General features: G+C 38.2%; 1 protein-coding gene across 1 annotated transcript in view; it reads right to left on the bottom strand.

The window, feature by feature from the left end:
• The window catches only part of DYM (dymeclin), a 600,877-nt gene extending 586,581 nt beyond the window's left edge, over positions 1-14,296 (bottom strand). The window contains exon 1 of the mRNA XM_044664772.1: positions 14,171-14,296. The gene's annotated coding sequence lies outside the window, so the exon portion shown is untranslated. The remainder of the gene's footprint in view (positions 1-14,170) is intronic.
• Between the last annotated feature and the right edge of the window lie 4,262 nt (positions 14,297-18,558).

Genomic DNA, 18,558 nt, shown 5'->3' with positions numbered 1-18,558 from the left:
AACTGGGTATCAAGCAATCACCCTTCACTCCTCCTTCATTCCTTTTTCCCCCTAGAAACTCCTGTGTGTTATTTACCCACTTCATGGGACATAAATCACTTTATTGGGCCCTGATTCTAGGACCCATTATAGGCTTATTCTTGCCTACTCAGAATTTTTATATACTATTTAATTTTGATTTTTTTTCTTCTAAGTTTTTTTTATGCTTTTGACTTCCTTTTAACAATTGATTCACATACCTCATAACTCAGCCATGTGTTTGTCAACACCCTCCTCAGGGGGGATTGCATAATTAATTTAAATTACAGTTTTATAAAAATTTTTCTTCTTTGAGAGTAATTTTAGGATAAGAAACTTGCTACATTCCAGAATCCAGAGAGTGAACTGTTTGGAGAAGACAACATGGAGATGCCTACAGAAACCTCACATTGCATCAAAAGATCCAAAATGAATTTTGGGATATAGTGAAATTGAACTGTAGGGGATTGAATGAATTTATTTCATATGTACACTCTTATGCCAAAGGGGACTGCCCCCTAATTTTTGTCAATGCACCTAACAATCATTGGTTTTGTTCACTTTCTCTTTTATTTCCCTTTTGTCCCCAAATTATTGTAACTTCCCCTTAGATGGAGCAATATTGCATGTACCTCCAGTCGAAGATCTTTAATAGTATAAGCTGGTTATGTTTAAATGATCCACTGGGTAGACTAGTCTCCCAAAGGATCACAGGGGGATTGTAAAATTAATATCTGTACCCTAGAACTATAATTCCCAGCACCCCACTCTCCTCCTCATGTTACATGCTGATGTACGGAGAATATAAATTTGGTGTAGCCCCGCCTCTCGCTCTCTTGCCTTCCTGTCTTGGCTTTGGTGGAGTGGGCTTTTAAACAGGCAAGGAGGACTTTGTCACATGGTCTTAATTTTAGGTTTAATATTAATAATTAGGTTTTTTTACTTCTATTTCCTTTTTATTCCTTCTCCTCAAATGGTTATTAATAAACTATAAAATATAATTCTTGAAGTTGCTGGATATTAATTTAAGTCCTACAAATTATAATTTCATTCAGATAATGATTATAAATAATGGTCCAACATTAAGCTCATATTTCTTCACCTTTCAGAAATAGATTATGATTCTTATGTTTTCTATTTTAGAAAAAATTTTTCATCAACCTTTACCTAAAAAAAAGGCCTTTTTATATCCTTCCCCAAATCTGAGAAATATAGCAACTTTTGTCCTTTACATATATGAGTATGCTGCTATTTCATGCTTACAAAATCTTACATATAGCTAGTTTATTCATCTCAATATTTCAGGGCCACTGAAATAGCTTCAGCCAGACATTTAAAAAAAAATCCTAATTAACAGAGAGATTTTTAAAACACTTGTCATTCTCATAAAGAAATGAGTAGCCCTTGCAAACAAACACCTCAAGGCCACAAGTAACTATGGTTTATCTGCTAAACACATAGTCAAAAACTGTTCATTAAATTTTACTAGTTCAAAGTATTATCTTCCCTGAAGATCAATAGGACTATGTCAGGACCCCTAAGTTTCATTCCTGGCTCTGCCATAGACTTGTAATGCACCTCTCTTGTTTGTTTGTCTTTTTAACCCTTACCTTCAATCTTAGAATCAATACTTCCAAAGCAAAGGAGTGCTAAGGGCTAGGCAATAAAGTTAAGTGACTTGTACAAGGTCACACAACTAGGAACTTTCTAAGGTCACATTTAAATCCAGGGCCTCCTTGTCTCTAAGCCTGTCTTACAATCCACTGAGTCACTTAACTGCCCCCTTCACCCTCTCTAATGCTCAATAATACAACTAAAACCAGATAGCAAAGTGTGAGAATCTGGGTAATTTGTTCTCCAAGAGTTAAGTAGGTTATTCATTCTTTTTGCATGAGCCTGGTGAATATAAAAAGCCATCAGTCTGAATATAGCATATCCTCAAGAGTATAGGCAAGTGAATACAGACTTTCAGTTCAATTGATATTTTTTTCCCTCTGTAATAACACTGGTGCTTCAACGAATAGTAGCACTACGAAATAATTTTAATAAATACTGCTAGTCAAACATTTAAGTGTCACTTTCCTAACTACTAGAGTAGACCACAGAAGAAATGGGGAATGAAAATAACTGTTCTGTTCAGCACCACTCTGAAACTTTACTTGAACAGCAACACAAGTAGATCAAGAAGATAAAATGGATGAAAGAATAAAGTCTATAAAGATGCCTCTACTTATTTCTATATGACACATTAGGAAAATTACTGTTATTCCTTAGCTTAAAGTCAAGTAAAATAATGATGTTAGTGATTTTTGTTGACCCATTCTGTTTTCTCTAAGGTTTCTCTTAAATTGCATTAAAATTAGTCCCGAAATAATTCATAAAAAGAATTTTGACATCATCATCATGTGCCCAGATCAAGTGGAAAGGTCTCTCAACTTTCAAGAGAATCCTTTAAGGAAGAGGCAAGTAGGTGGATCACTGGATCGCTTCTATAGAAAGGAGGTCCTGGGTTCAGATCTGACCTCAGATACTTCTTAGCTGTGTGACCCTGGGCAAGTCACTTAACCCCCAAACTAACCCTTATCATTCTTCTGCCTTAGAACCAATAGAACCCCTAGAGTACTGACTCCAAGGGTAAGAGTTTTAAAAAATTAAAAGAATCCTTTAAGGAAGACCTGGAAATTTTTCATACTGAAAAGGAAATGCTAATTCCACTTTTGTAATATATTTTCCACCAGAAATTGATTTGTATACACATAAAGGACATCTATTTTTTGTCTTTATTTGCAAATTTTAGCTTATTTACTTGCATTTTTACTTCATATACTGGCATCTTCTAAGCATTTCCAATAACTCTAAGCAGTTACAGATAGAGATAACTAACTCCAAAGCTTGCCTTAGAAGCCTACAATTGCATTCTATTTTAATTTTCATTTCCCTAATCTTTATTTCATGAATGATCCTGCCAAGGAGTTAAAACTCAATAAAAAGATAGGCTGAATTCAATAAAAGGTTGGTCTTCCAAGGAGCTCTATTCTCATGGCTTCAACAATCGCTTCTTTTTGTTTGAAGAACTCTGCCTCCAGCGCTGATCTTTTTCCCAACTCTAGATGTCTTCAACTTGCTTCTGGACTATTAACCTCACTTCAAAATCAACACCTCTAAAACCCTACCCAAATCCATAATCTCTCCCCCAAACAATAAACAAAACTGTGAAGGCATCTCTATTTATAGCAATAGTACCATCATTCTCAGTCATCCTGGCTTAAAACTTTAAGAGTTATCTTTCCCTCTCTATTACTCCCACAGCCAATCACCAAATCCAATGAATTAATTCTGTCTCATGAAGCCACTTGTTCTATTAAGCCCCACTACTATTATCTTATTCCAATCCCTTATCTCATAGCTGGATTACTGCAACAGTCTTCTAAAAGCATGTCTCGCCTCAAATCTCTACTACTTGGGACTACTTATTATATGAAAGATCTTCCTAAAACACCTCCAACACTTGCCCCTCCTAATCAAAAACCTTCAATGGCTCTTTGCCATGAAAGATAAACCTAAACTCTTTATTCAAGACCCAACAAAACTTGACCTTTCCAAGCTACCTGCCATTATCATGATCCAACCACTTTTCAGTCTAAATAACTTATCTACTTACTATCACCCAAATATACCAATTCATTTCTCCTCTTCTTACCTTTGCTCACACAGTGCCTCTTTACCTCTTCTATTCTTTCTTCTCAAAGCTCTATCCTTCCTGTCCTAAGGAAGCAATTCAATTTGATTTTCAAACATCTATCCTGTACCTACTAATTAAGGACTTTTGTTAGATATTGAGGATTCAAGTACAACTAGAAAAACTAAAAGTGCCCTTGCCCTGAAGTTGCTAGCATGCTATTAGTTGGTATCTAATGTATGTAAGATAAATAAAATGGAGATAATTTAAAACTGCCAACAAATGGGAAAGAGGGAGATATTCTTCAAGTTAGAAAGAAGAAATTGCAATACAGAGACATGGGATAGTTTCTACAAAGGCAGAGAAAGAGGAAATGAAATACAGACCATAGGAGGCACTTAGTAGACCAATTTGATAGAGCACAGAGTAAATGAATGAGCTTAATGAGAAGTGAGGGCAGGAAGGAAAGATGAGAATAGTTTGAAGAGGGTTTTAAGTGAGAATCTAAGGAATTTATTTTATTCTAGATGCAACAAGTAACTGAAGATGCTTAGAAAGGGAATGCCATTCAATTCAATCAGCATTTAATAAATGCCTAAAGATTCTAATGTAGAAGAAGTGAATTCCAGGCATCAGGACAACCTGTGCAAAGGCCTGCGGGTGGGAAATACAAAGCAAAGTTCAAGATATAGCAAATAGAAAATACATAAATAAGACTAACATGAAACAAATCTGGAAAAGCAGGCTGCAGCCAGACTATATTAGGCTTTAAATGCCAACCTAAGGAGTTCGTATTTTATCCTATGTCTAATAAGGAGCTACTAACATTTCTCAAGTTAGAGAGCAATATGGTCATAGCTGTGCTTTAGGAAAATAATCCTGATGTGAAGCATGGAATGAAGAGAAACTAAAAGCAGATAAATCAATCAAGGGGTCTATCCCAACAGAAGCAAGTGGTTATATAAAAACCTGTAGTAGGTTGATGGCAGTCCTTCTAGGGAGAAGAGGGATAGATATGAGAGATGTTATGGAGTTAATATTGAAAAGATGGCAAGTGTCTGGATCCTGGAGGAGAGAGAGGGCTGAGAGAAAAGCTAAGGATGTCTTCTTAGTTAGCAACATTTATTAAGTACCTACTATCTACCAGAATTATGTTAGGCACTGGCACACTGATGAACCAGGACAATAATACCAATAATATAATCAGACCTGTAATATAATCAGTCTTAGAAAGAGTATTTGTATTGCATGAATTATGTGTAGAATGGATTGAAGAGGGGAAAGACTTGAGACAAGGACACCAATTAGGAGGCTATTGCAATTGTACCAAATGAGAGGAGATGAGGAACTGTATTAGCATACTGGCAAAGAATAGAGAAAAGGTGATAGATATGAAAATATTGTAGAGGTAGGACCAATAAGACATGATCACTGATTATATATGGAAGGTGAGAAAAACTAGATGAGGTTGACAATTAAAACAAAAATAATAAAGCTGCTGTTTATTCAATGTCTTATGGTCTAAAAAGCACTTCATATTAAATTATTTTATCTTAATTCTGTAGGGCATGCTACTACAAGTATTATTGCTCCTATTTTAGAGATTAGGAAATTGGGGCTCAGAAAAATTAAATGATTTGCCTAAAGGCACACAGCTGACACATGGATGACAGATTCAAACCCAGGTACCTCTCCTGGCTTCAAATACAGTCATGACTCGGGAGTTTCAAATTGAAGTGACTACAAAGAAAATGGTACCAGTAATCAGTGAAGTTTTCAAGAGGGGTTGATTTAGAAAGAATGATAATTAGCTCTATATTAAATATTTTAGGAAGAAATGACACAAAGATATCCAGAAAGAGATACATACAGGTATGGTTGATGAAGAAGAACTGAATTTTGGGAAAGAAACTAAAAATGGACACACAGATTCCCATGCATAGTGATGCTCTAATCTCTCTCTTGAACTCCAATGGAACTAAATGAACTAAATGGCATAGGCAACATAGGCAGCTCAAACTCAACACACCCAAAACAGACCCTCAGTTCCTTTCCCAATTTTCCTAATACTGTCAAGGTCGCCACCATCCTATGCACTCAGTTATAGCGATACATAACCTCACTGAAATCTTTTATTCCTCAGTCACATTCATCACCCTACATATGCAAACTGTTGTCAAATCTTATTGTTTCAGCTTTCACAAAATTTCTCTTATGTGTACTTCTCTCAACTCACATGGCTGCCATTCTGATGTAGGCCCTCCTCACTTTATGCCTGGATTACTGCAATAACCTACTGCTTGGTCTCTCCTGCCTAAAATCTCTCACACTCCAATCCATTCTCTATTTAGCTAACAAAAGAATTTTCTAAAGCTAATGCCAAATTTCCATATATACACTCAATAAACTCCAAAGGCTCCATGTTACTTCCAAGATCAAATATAAAATCTTCAGTCTGGCATTTAAAGACCTTAACAGCAATTTGGAACTATGCCCAAAGGGCTTTAAAAGACTGCCTACCCTTTGATCCAGCCATACCACTGTTGGGTTTATACCCCAAAGTGATAATAAGGAAAAATATTTGTACAAAAATATTTATAGCCACGCTCTTCATGGTGGCAAAAAATTGGAAAATGAGGGGATGCCCTTCAATTGGGGAATGGCTAAACAAATTGTGGTATCTGTTGGTGATGGAATACTATTGTGCTAAAAGGAATAATAAACTGGAGGAATTCCATGTGAACTGGAATGACCTCCAGGAATTGATGCAAAGTGAAAGGAGCAGAACCAGGAGAACATTATATACAGAGACTGATACACTGTGATACCACTGAATATAATGGACTTCTCTACTAGCAGCAATGCAATGATCCAGGACAATTTGGAGGGACTTATGAGAAAGAATGTTATCCACATCCAGAGAAAGAACTGTGGGAGCAGAAACACAGAAGAAAAACAGCTTGATCACATGGGTCGATGGGGATATGACTGGAGATTGGTAGACTCTAAATGATCACCCTAGCGCAAATATCAATAATATAGAAATAGGTCTTGATCAATGACACATGTAAAACCCAGTGGAATTGCACATTGGGGGGGGGGGAAGAACATGAATCATGTAACCATAGAAAAAATTTCTTAATAAAAAAATGTAAGGCTTATTCTAAAATAAAATAAAATAAAATAAAGACCTTCACAACTTTACTTTTTCCTGCCTTTCCAGTCTTCTTACACTTTAAGCCCCTCTACATACTAAAAGATCCAGTGACAGTGGCCTACTTACTGTTATCACAGGATACCCATCTTTAAACTGTGCCTCTTCACTGGCTATTTCCCATGCCTGGAATGCTCTCCCTTCTATGTCTGTATATTGGCTTCCCTGGCCTCCTTCAATTCACCTTTCCTTTCAATTCTAAAGACTTCCCACTTTCCATTTACAGTGTGTGTGATTGTATCTTATATGTACAGAGTAATTTGCATGTTGTCTCCCCAGTGCTATCTTGTTGAACAAATTAAAGAGATCAGCACAGGAGAAAGCTTTTGTAGGCCATTCATGTTAAAGGGGAAAGAAACTGATATTGATGTTGATATAGGAGTAGTCAATACAACAGTACAAAAGAAAAGATCACTAAAATGAAATCAAACTTTGAGTAAATTGAGACAGCAGAGAACTATTATCAATATCTCTATCTATAATTTGTCCAGATTATTATTATAAATGTTTTTATTTAGTCAAATAGGAAGAATCAATCATAGAGGGGACCAGAAATGAGATGATATAAGGAAAAAAGTTGAAAAAATTAAAAGGGGAAGTCAAATGGACAAATAACTAACTAGGAAAAAAAGTATAAAAGCTAAGGGAGGGGGCAACCGGGTAACTCAGTGGAGAGCCAGGCCTAGAGATGGGAGGTCCTAAGTTCAAATCTGGTCTCAGATACTTCCCAGCTGTGTGAACCTGGGCAAGTCACTTGACCCCCATTGCCTACCCTTACCATTCTTCTGCCTTGGAGCCAATACACAGTATTGAATCCAAGACAAAAGGTAAGGGTTTAAAAAAAAAACAGTTGAATGATATTCTATCTTGACTCACGAAAGGGTTTGTGTGGGTTGTTTTTGTTTTTTAGGATTGGAAATAGGCATGATTCAACAGAAAAAATCTTTGGGGTATAGGGGAAGTGGGAAAGATACAGAGGAACAACTAGGAGTCATTTATTCATTCAACAAGAAATCATTTAGTGACTCCTGTTTGCACAGCACTGAACAAAGGAAGAAGAAAGAAATATAAGATAAAACACATACACTAAGATATCATGAAAAGCAGTATAAAAACAGCATTCTAAAAGCCTAAGTAAAAATTTAAGCCTCGCTTATTAATATACATTACTTATAGATAAATATTAAAATAATAAATATTAAAAAGTTAAATAAAGCTTAATAAGTAAAGCTTGAAATTTCAGTGAGGCCTTTGGAACAACCTATAAAAATAAAGGTAAAAGGGGAAACTAACAATAAGTTCAAAGAATGGGTTATTCACTATGGCCTAGAGCAGTGATGGGTAAACTATGGTTGTGGGCCAGATAGGACCCCCTGAAATGTTCTATCTGGCAGCTGTGACATTATTCCTAATTTGACGAATACAATGAGGAGGATACAATACAACAAAACTTTGAAAGAGTTGCCTTAGAAACAGACTGACAGATGAGCATTTCTTTTCCTTTGGACTCCTCTTTAAAAAGTTTGCCCATCATTGGCCTAGAGCAATCTAGTGGTTTTATAGAAAAATGTAGGTTGCCTTTTGAAATAATGGATAGGTTTTAGAAGGGGAAGAAAAATATTAAGAGAGAAAAGGCAAACAATTGGAAAAATATTAAGTGTTCATGGGTAAGCTGAGCTAATATAATAAAAATAACAATTCTATCTAAATTAATTTACTTATTTGGTGTCATACCAATCAAATTGCCAAAAACTTATTTTGTAGAAATAGAAAAAATAATAAACAAAATTCATCTAAATGAGCATAATATCAGGATGTCAACAGAATTAATGAAAAAAATATCAAGGAAGGTGGCCTCACAGTACCAAATTTCAAAATGTACTATATAGCAGTAATCATCACAACAGTCTAGTTCTGGCTAAGAAATAAAATAGTAGATTGATGGAATTGATTAGAAACACAATATACAAGAGTAAATGACCTTAGCAACTTAATGTTTAAAAAAACCAAAGATGCCAGGTTTAGGGATAAGAACTCACTATTTGACAAAAACTGCTCAGAAAACTGGAAAACAGTATGGCAGGAAATAGGGATAGACTACTCATACTCTATATGCCAAGATAAGGTCAAAATGGATATATGATTTAAATATAAAGAGTAATACAATAAATTAGGGGACATAGAATAGTATAGATCTATGAAGGAGGGAAGAATTTATAACCAAAGAGATAGACCATTACAAGATATAAAATGAATAATCTTGATTATATTAAATTAAAAAGCTATTGTACAAATAAAGCCAATGTAACCAAGATTTGAAGGGAAACAACAAACTGGGGAAAAAAATTTTATAGCAAATTTCTAATTTCTCAAATTTTTAGAAACTAAGTCAAATTTGTAATAATACAAGTCATTCCCCAACTGACAAGTGATTAAAGGATATGAACAAGCAATTTTCAGATGAAGAAATCAAAGCTATCAATAATCATACGAAAAAAAATTCTAAATCACTATTGATTAGAGAAATGCAAATTAAAGCAACTCTGAGATACCACCTCACACCTATAAGAATGGTCAATATAACAATAAAGGAAAGTGATAAATGTTGGAAGGAATATGGCAAAAATGGGGCACTAATGCATTGCTGGTCGAGTTATGAACTGAGTCAACCATTCTGGAGGGCAATTTGGAGCTCTACCCAAAGATCTATAAAATAGCATACTCTTTGATTATGTAATATCACATATCTCTATCCCAAAGAGATCATAAAAATGGAAGAAGGTCCTTACTTGTACAAAAATATTTATGGCAGCTCTTTTTAAGGTGGCAAAGAATTGGAAATTGAGAGGATGTCCATCAATTGGGGATTAGCTGAACAAAAACTGTGGAATATGTTAGTGACAGAATACTACTGTGCCATATATGAAACGATGAGCAGGATGATTTCAGAAAAAGCTGGAAAAATCTACATGAACTGAGGCACAGTGAAATAAGCAGAACCAGAAAGACATTGTACACAGTAACAGCAATATTGTACAATTATCAACCGTGATACTTAGCTATTCTCAGCAATGTAATGATTCAGGACAACTCTGAAGAATTTATTACAAAGAACGCTAATCTGCCTCCAGAAAAAGAATTGTTGGAATCAGATGCACATCAAAGAATACTATTTTCATATTATTTATGGTTTTATTCTGGATTTTGGTTTTATATAAGTATTCCCTTACAAAAATGATCAACATAGGAGCAGCTGGGTAGCTCAGTGGATTGAGAGTCAGGCCTAGAGATGGGAGGTCGTAGGTTCAAAGCTGGCCTCAGACACTTCCCGGCTGTGTGACCCTGGGCAAGTCACTTGACCTCCATTGCCCACCCTTACCACTCTTCCACCTATGAGCCAATACACAGAAGTTAAGGGTTTAAAAAAAAAAAGATCAACATGGAAGTAAGTTTTACATGATAATATAAGTATAACCCAGGTGTTTACATCTCCAAGAGAGGGGAGGGAAGGAGACAATTTGGATCTTATAATTTTGAGAAACCTTTGTTGAAAATTATTTACATGTAATTGAGAAAATATCTCTGAATAAAGAAAAAAAGAGAGAAAAGGAAAGGGGAAAGGTAATGAGCATTTATGAAGCAACTATTATCTGTGAAACACTGTGCTAATTGCTTTGCAAATATCTCACTTGATCTTCACAAAACCCTGAGAGATAGATGCTTTATTGTCCCCATTTTACAGCTGAGGAAACTAAAGCAGAGGTCAAGTGACTTTCCCAGGGTCACCATAGCTGGGAAGTGACTAAGACTGTTTGAATTCAGTCTTCCTGATCCCAGGTCCAGGGCTTTATCTAGTGTGCTCCCCTGTCTCTAGGCAGGGAAGACAGTCCAAAGCCAGAACAATTGGAGCATTGTCCGAGAATGCCAAAATTTAGAACATTGTTACTCTGCAGGCAATCTTCATATGGTCCCCATGGCTGATGGGTTTCTACTGGTCCCATACCATGATTCCTGGCATCCCCATCATCTCAGCCACTACCCCCAACAAAGGCTCTCTCAGGTCATGATACCCTACTGCTCCAATAGCCTCATTTTTTCTATTAATCCTAGGATCAAGGAAGACAATCATTTGTGCACTTTATTGGCTATAATGGTGGGTACAAGATTGAGTTATCAATTCCATGATATAACTATACCCTATCATAAATGGTTCACAAAAATGAAAGTGAATAGCTCACCAAAAAACCTCCATATATTACAATGAAAGTAGAGGCTGCCATATACTAGAAGTAGGATCCCAAGGCCTTCCAAAATGCCAGAAGAGAAATCTTCCCCAACCCAGGTGCTCCCTGCTTTTTCTTCCAGCAATACCCTTCTGGCATCTCCCCAAGGTCTCTTCCTAAAGCCTCCTCTCCCAACTAATCCATGCCTAACTAAGGCACCAGAATTCATACTTGCAACTCTGCCTAAGGGGAAAAAAAAAAGAAAATTAACAAAATCTTAGATTATCAAATGAGAATGATGAAGTTAGGTCAATGAAAAGCATCTAGTTCACAGAAAACTTGCATTGAGAAAGAAAGTTAAGGAGGCAACAAGGTAAGTAAGGAGAAGGCTAGATCATAAAGATCCTTGAAAGCCACATTTGAAAGTTGGCACTTTTCTAGACCCAGAAGTCTCCACTGTAATGAAGCCATTTTAGGAATATTAGCCTGATACTTCTATTTACAATGGACCACAGGAGGAAGAGAATGATAATGATACCTCACCTGTATTATGCAGGGTAAATTAAAGAGGAAAGAATAAATGAAAACATTTTAAAGGAAGAATCAGAAGGGCAAATATCCCTGCAAAACTCAAGGAAAAATAACTTCCTGATAAGAAGAGGAGCACTGAAATAGACTACTATATGTAACTAGATTAACATAGAGGGGTGTCTCAAATAGAATATGTAGTCTCATCAGGAAACAGAGTGATGGACCTTTCTAGGCTCTTTTCTCCTTTAGGATTCTGTGAATCCTCTCTCTGCTAAAAAAAAAATTAAATAGAAGCTAATGCCCATCTTTCATTTCACTACTTCACACTACTACTTTAGGACCAAGGCAATTTTCAACTATGCTAACTCAGGTCAGGTAAGGAGAATTAGAGGAGAAGTTAAGAATAACTTAAGGCTGAGGTCTCTTATCGCATTCTATTTGAAAGTTTATTCCTACTTTAACTATACAACTTATCTTATTATCCTTATTTCATCTCTAGTATAGGAACTATCATATTTCCCAAGTAGCCATCTACCTTGCAATGTCATATTAGATACATGTGCGAGGCCACATGTGTCAAACATTCAGCCACAAAGACACAGGGCAGCCCAGTTGATTGTTTACAAAGAATCACAGTGTTATGTAACTTTAAGAATATATATATATAAATATATATATTTATATATAATATGCAACGATGCTCTATAAATTCAAAATTTCTAAATTCAAGAGTTTTCCTCATTCCTCTATAAGATTTATCACAAAATGAAATGGCTTTTACTAACTTTGACAACTCCCATTATCTGTTGCTGAAATTAAAAGATGACACTTTCATTACAAAACAAGTGAAAGAAATCACCCATGATATTTATGTCTAGACACAACTGGGGCTAAATGAACAGTAAACAACATATGAAATTAGCCTGCTGGCCATAATCATCTAAGATAGCAAATAGACTGCATGTCCAACTATTTATGATACCATATTATATCACATATGTAACAGTTTTCTTCCACTCCAATGCTTTTCCTTCACACCTAGGACTACTAAAAAGTGGTCCAAAGTTCTTGCCCTCATCTTACAGAAGTAGAAGTCTATGTAAAAAAAGTAAGTGAAACAGGTTAGCAGGACCAACTAGAAAGACCAGGAAATAATTAGATGAAATCTTTTTCTTGCTAAACAAGAGAATTTATATTGTCTGCTTGTCTAGTACACACATTCTAAGACATATCTTTTACCCCAAGCATTTAAATGTCTATCTTTAATACAGCTCATAATTTATTTTCTAAGATTATCCCAACCCAACTAGCTGAATTCCCTGCATCTCAATCAGCTGCCATGGTCTCACCAATTCTCACAATCTCCCCATTGTACTTAATATTGCTGTTTTACAATTTCCCTCAATTCCATTTGGCACAGATATCATTCTCATTCCTCTAATGACTACCTCATTCTTTCCTTAATACAATCCATACCAATTCTTTTCCCATCTACATCTGGAGTCAACTTCTGTTCCAAAAACTTCCCGTTATCCACCCCACTCCTCTCATTAACTTAATTCTCTTGCACCTCACAACCTTCTTCTTTCATCACACCCAGTTCGTGTCAGCCCTTCAATGCTCCACTCCTCACTTTCAAGTTGTCACCAATAAACTCCTATCTCACATCAGTCCCAGCAACCTACCTACTCTTCTTTCATAACTCTCTCTCTCTCTCTCTCTCTCTCTCTCTCTCTCTCTCTCTCTCATCTGATCCCCATTCGAGACAACCTCTAAACTATTCTTATGCACCCACTGATGGCTCTTCCTAAACCACTTATTCAGCTCCCCGTCATACTTCCCCCTTATAGCTCTCCTCAGGCAATGACCCCTGAAGCCAAATTTCTGTCCTTTCAGTCCATCCGGTTCCACTTATATCACTCCATCACCTTCAATACCCTTACTCCCACCACACCGGCCCACTGGGGACCTTCCCTCCCTTTACATGTTCCCAGTTAAGGAACTATCCCTTCCTGTACTTCTGCCTACTTGGGACCCTCCCCCATCCCTATCCACATCTGCCTACTTGGACCCCTTCCCACACATACATATACATTCATCTACCTACTCGAGATCCCTTCCTCCACTTCTGCCCCACTCAGGGACCCTCCCTCCACATCTGCTCCACTCAGGGTCCCTCTTTTCCACATCTGCCTCCTCGGGACACTGCCCTCTACATCTACCCTACTCAGAAATCCTCTCTCTGCATCTGCCCCACTCAGGAACCCTCTTCTCCACGTCTACCCTACTCAGGGACCCTCCTCTCCATGTCTACCATACTAAGGGACCCTCCCTCCACATCTGCCTCCTCAGGACCCTTGCTCGGTCCCCTCCCCCCAGCTCGGCAGAGGTTCCCGGACCCTCGATTCCACCCTCCACGGTCTGACAGGTCCCCCAGTCTCGGCGGGGGGGGGGGGGGGGTCCGCGGGCAGGGACAGCCCCGCCGCCACCGCCCTCCCTCCTCACCTGACTCGGGTTGAGTCCCAGATCCCGCGCCGCCGGCTCCAAGGAGGGTTGTTGGTGCAAGGAGGCCGCCACCGCCGCCGCCGTCGCCGCCGCCGGTCCGAGGAAGCGCGCGCCTGCTCAGTCCTCCATCTTTCCACGTCGCCAGGCTCCCTCTCAAAGACCGCCCGCCTGCGTCCGCCAGTACAGGATCTCTCTCAATATCTCCGTCTCTCTCGGAGGAAGGGGGCGGGCCGAGCGGAGGGAGGTGGCGACGCGGATAAACTGCCAGAGAGGCGCGGGGAGGCGGAGCTTGGGGACTCACGTGGGCTAGGCGCCGAGTCCGCTTTCTGCGCCCTGGAGGACGCTGGGAAATGGAGTTCGCTCGAGAAGACATACACGTGTGCGTGCCTCCTGTCATAGGATCCCAGGATCATAGATGTCCAGGGACTAGCGTCTGCGTGCCCGTAAATATTAATCATCAGATTCTGGGCCGGGGAATGAGGGGCTGGAGCCCGTAGGAGTTGGCTCCCGCGCACCCCTGGGTGGGTGCAAGGCCTCTTGGAAGCCAGCTGAGACCAATTTCTCACTTCACAGATAAAGAAAATGAAATTCAGAGAGACTAAGAGACTTTCCTAACCAAGAGACTGCAGTATAGGGGAGAGAGTGCTCAGTCTGAAGGGAGGAAGATTTGTTTTTAAATTTCACGCCAAACGATGAGGAATTTGTGACAGATAGGTGATAGCTATAATATGCAGATGAATCACACATTTTATGGGAATTTGCTTTACTTTACTATTGAAATAAGTGTATAGAGGGAGTTTTCTCTTTGGAATAGTCAAAAGAAAAAATAAATGCTAAATAATTTTTAAATTTTTTTCTTAATTCTACTCACAGTCCTAATCGCTATTTGGCACTGGGTCACACTCTCTTAGTCTGTTTCCTCATATATGAAATGGAGCTAGCAAGACTATTTCATAGGATTATTGTGAGAATCAAATAAGATCCTATATGTAAAGAGCTTATGAATCTTAAAATGCTATACAAATTTAAGCTATTATTATTTCCCAAACTCTCCAAAGAGTAAGAAAGAGTTTTGAGCTCACATCCTCTGACTCAAAAGTCAGTATTCTTCCCAGTTATTCCTTGGCTACAATTCCTCCTTCCTTGCTTGCTGCTCCACCTGAGGGTTCTGAGATATAATTGCAAAATCCATCATGCCACTCTATATATATGGAGGGATTATATGTATATGATTTCTGAGATTGCCATAAATTCTCTGCCTTAATACTTTTAATGATGGGTAGCATTCTACCTAAACAGCAAGCCCATTGAAATGTTGAGATGTGTTAATTTGTTTTAGTTCTTGCTTAAACTGAATTTGAATCTGCCTCCCACCCTTCTTAAATTCCCCACATTATTTCTAGTTATGCCAACTGGAACAAAACAAAGTCTACCAGATTAAGAGAGCATGATTTGGGATCTCAGCTCTACTGGTGGGAACTGAGTGGAAAGCCACTTTATCTTCACTTGGTTTCTTCATCTGTAAAACAAGAGGGGTGGATTAGATAATACTTAAAGTCTATAACAACTCCAAATCCTCTTAGGCCATTCCTTCTAACGGACTAGAAGATTCATAGCAACTTGGAAACAAGTTTAGAAATTATCAAGTCTAAATGAGGACCATAGTGCCCAAGGTCACACAGGAAGTTGTTGTCAGAGCTGAAATTAGAATAAAGAGTTACTTACTGAAAGCAACTTGAAGATAAGCAAAACATCACATATGACCTCCAAAACTCCCAATTCCCACATGCTATGGCTGAAATTCCTATTAACTATTCTTTTGGTTTAAAGCTTATATGACCCTAGTCAATATACAACTGTTCTTACCTAAGATTAAGAGTAAGATGTCTGTCCATTAATAAATATTTATTAAGCTCCTACTATGTGACAGACATTGTTGCTAAGTATTAGTGATAAAAAGGCCTCTGCCCTCAAGGAGCTCTCAATCTAACAAAGATAACATAAAAAGAAGCTGAAAAGCTGAAGTGGTGGAGAAACAGAAGGTACCTGACATGGGAGCATGACAAAGTCCTGCTACCAGATGGGAAATGATGAGTGGCTTTACATGTTACAATTCAATACCCCTACCCTCTGGCACCTCTCCTTCCTTCCAATCAAAGAGAGTGGAGAGTAGGCATTAGAAAATTCCTCCTAGTGTTATATTGAAACTCTGAATGCTGAGAGTCCCACCGTTGATTGACAGGTGAAAACCATTGGACCTCAGAATGTTCCCAGAGGCCATGAGGACAGGGGAGAAAGTGGTTGGCCAGGGGGGTATAAATACCCTGGCAGCCCCTGACAGAGGGTTCTTTTCCTTTTCCTTTGGACCTGGGATCTATAGACCCTGGTCTATTGGGATCTGAGGCTTGCTTGGCTCATCCTTGCAAGAACTCCTGTCTGAATCTCATTGACATTTGCCAACCTGTATCCAGACCGTGAATCTTCTTATTCTTCTGTCTCCTAGATATTTAGGTATACAAACCATCCTTAGGTATCTAGGCATCCCGGGGCCCCGAGAGGGATCCGGGAAGTGGGCAGGAGAAGAAGAAGAGGGTGGAAAGGGGTGGTTCCTAAAGGCTGTGAAAGGCATAAAATCTAGCAAGAAGAAGAAGCTGAGAGACATCATACAACAGCTTGCTTGCTCTGGTTTGGCTGTGGCCAGGCTGAGCCAGAGGAGCTAATAACAAGCCAGAATCACTCACCTGCCTACAGCTCAGAGGGATTAATATTATCAAAGATTAGTTTGGAGTTTCCTATTCCTCTTCCCATTTCCTAAACATTCCTTCCTTGCCAAATATATATAAAACTCTTCAAGTACCTTCCTGGAGTGGTTGTTTCATCACTTCTCTGGGAAGGGAGCAAACGTAGTCAGATAAACATGTCCAAGGCTAATAGAGCTTAATGTCCACCATAAATCAACTCCAGGTGGGACCTGAAAGGGATACCCATCTACTGACCTGAAGGATCCTGCCTGGGCACTGTTATAAAGGATGGAGGTGTTACAACATCTAGCTAGGTGGCAAGACTCAGGTGATCTTGCACTAGCCACATATCTGAACTACCTCTGCTGTCACCCATTTAAGAGTGGTAGTATCCAGTTTACCCTCTCTTTATTTATAACACTAATTAAGGGTAAGGGTATTGAATTGTAACATGTAAAGCTATTATCACATATAAAATCTTAGCTCTAATTGCTTGATAAATTATCTAGTCAGTTATCCAGTAGGGCCCTGAAAGATTGGGACTAAAGACCCTGGAGTTGGAATAAGATGGATTACCTGAAAGGAAGGCCTGAGGATATAATTATAGTACTATGCAGAAATAGAAAATAGACTATCTTTCTAGAAGGTTGGATGAAGAAATGTAGGCCCTCAAAACAAATTCAAACTATTTCATGTCCCATTCTAAGTTAACAAAGGATCATTGCTAAGCATCTCTTGAGGTAAAGGGACAGCTCCTCTCTACCGTGATATTGGAAATTTGGGGTTCATTAAGTTTTAAATATTTAGATATATGATATAGACTTCCTGTGGAAGTTTAGGGAACTTTGAAACTACATTTCCCATGATTCAACGGGTTTCCTGTCTTACATGTGAGCCAAAGAAGCGTAATTTAAATAGAGAGGACTTGATTGGGGCGCCCTCTTTGGTACTAGGCAGCGAGGTGGGAAAAGGTAATGGCGGGTGATTTGAATTAGATCTTAGCAGGCTCATGGTCTTCTTTATTTTACCAACATGGCTTTAATTAAAATATTAATACTTCTATCTATATCCATCTATATCAATTTTAATCATAACACTACTAAGATACTTTCAACAGGATTTAGTAAATGTATTTATAAACAAGCACTACACACATATACCCCTACCTTTGTGCCACCTGTGAGCAAATCGCTCTGCTAGATATTAGAATCAAAAATCTTCCCTACATTCAGCTCCAACATCAACAAACATTTCAGCTCAGGCAATTCAGTCTATGAATAGAAATATAACACGTATTCAAATGTGAAAGAACTATAGTGCAGAATGAAAATTCTTATGATAAAAGAGAGGAAGAGAGCAAATAAATAAACATTAAGCATTGTATAGGTGGAAATTTGATGCACCTGAGCTACATTTACCAAGTAGCCTTTTAAGTTACATGTTCACTTTATGTCATTATGTTTGGGAGACAAATTTTGCTGAAGCCCAATCACTGGGGCTCTTTTTGGGCTTTTGCTTTGGTAAAGCGTGGCAGGTGTGGGTTTCTGACTCTGTGCTCTGCTCACTTGGCTGAAGGAATCCCTTCCTCTCTTACTTTTGATATTATTAAATCCCATAAATATAAATACTGGGAGTATTCATTCAATT

The sequence above is a fragment of the Gracilinanus agilis genome, chromosome 1 (genome assembly GCF_016433145.1).
Source record: "Gracilinanus agilis isolate LMUSP501 chromosome 1, AgileGrace, whole genome shotgun sequence".
NCBI lineage: Eukaryota > Metazoa > Chordata > Mammalia > Didelphimorphia > Didelphidae > Gracilinanus > Gracilinanus agilis.
Note: the sequence above shows the minus strand (reverse complement) of the source record. Positions and strands in the feature narration are given on the sequence as shown.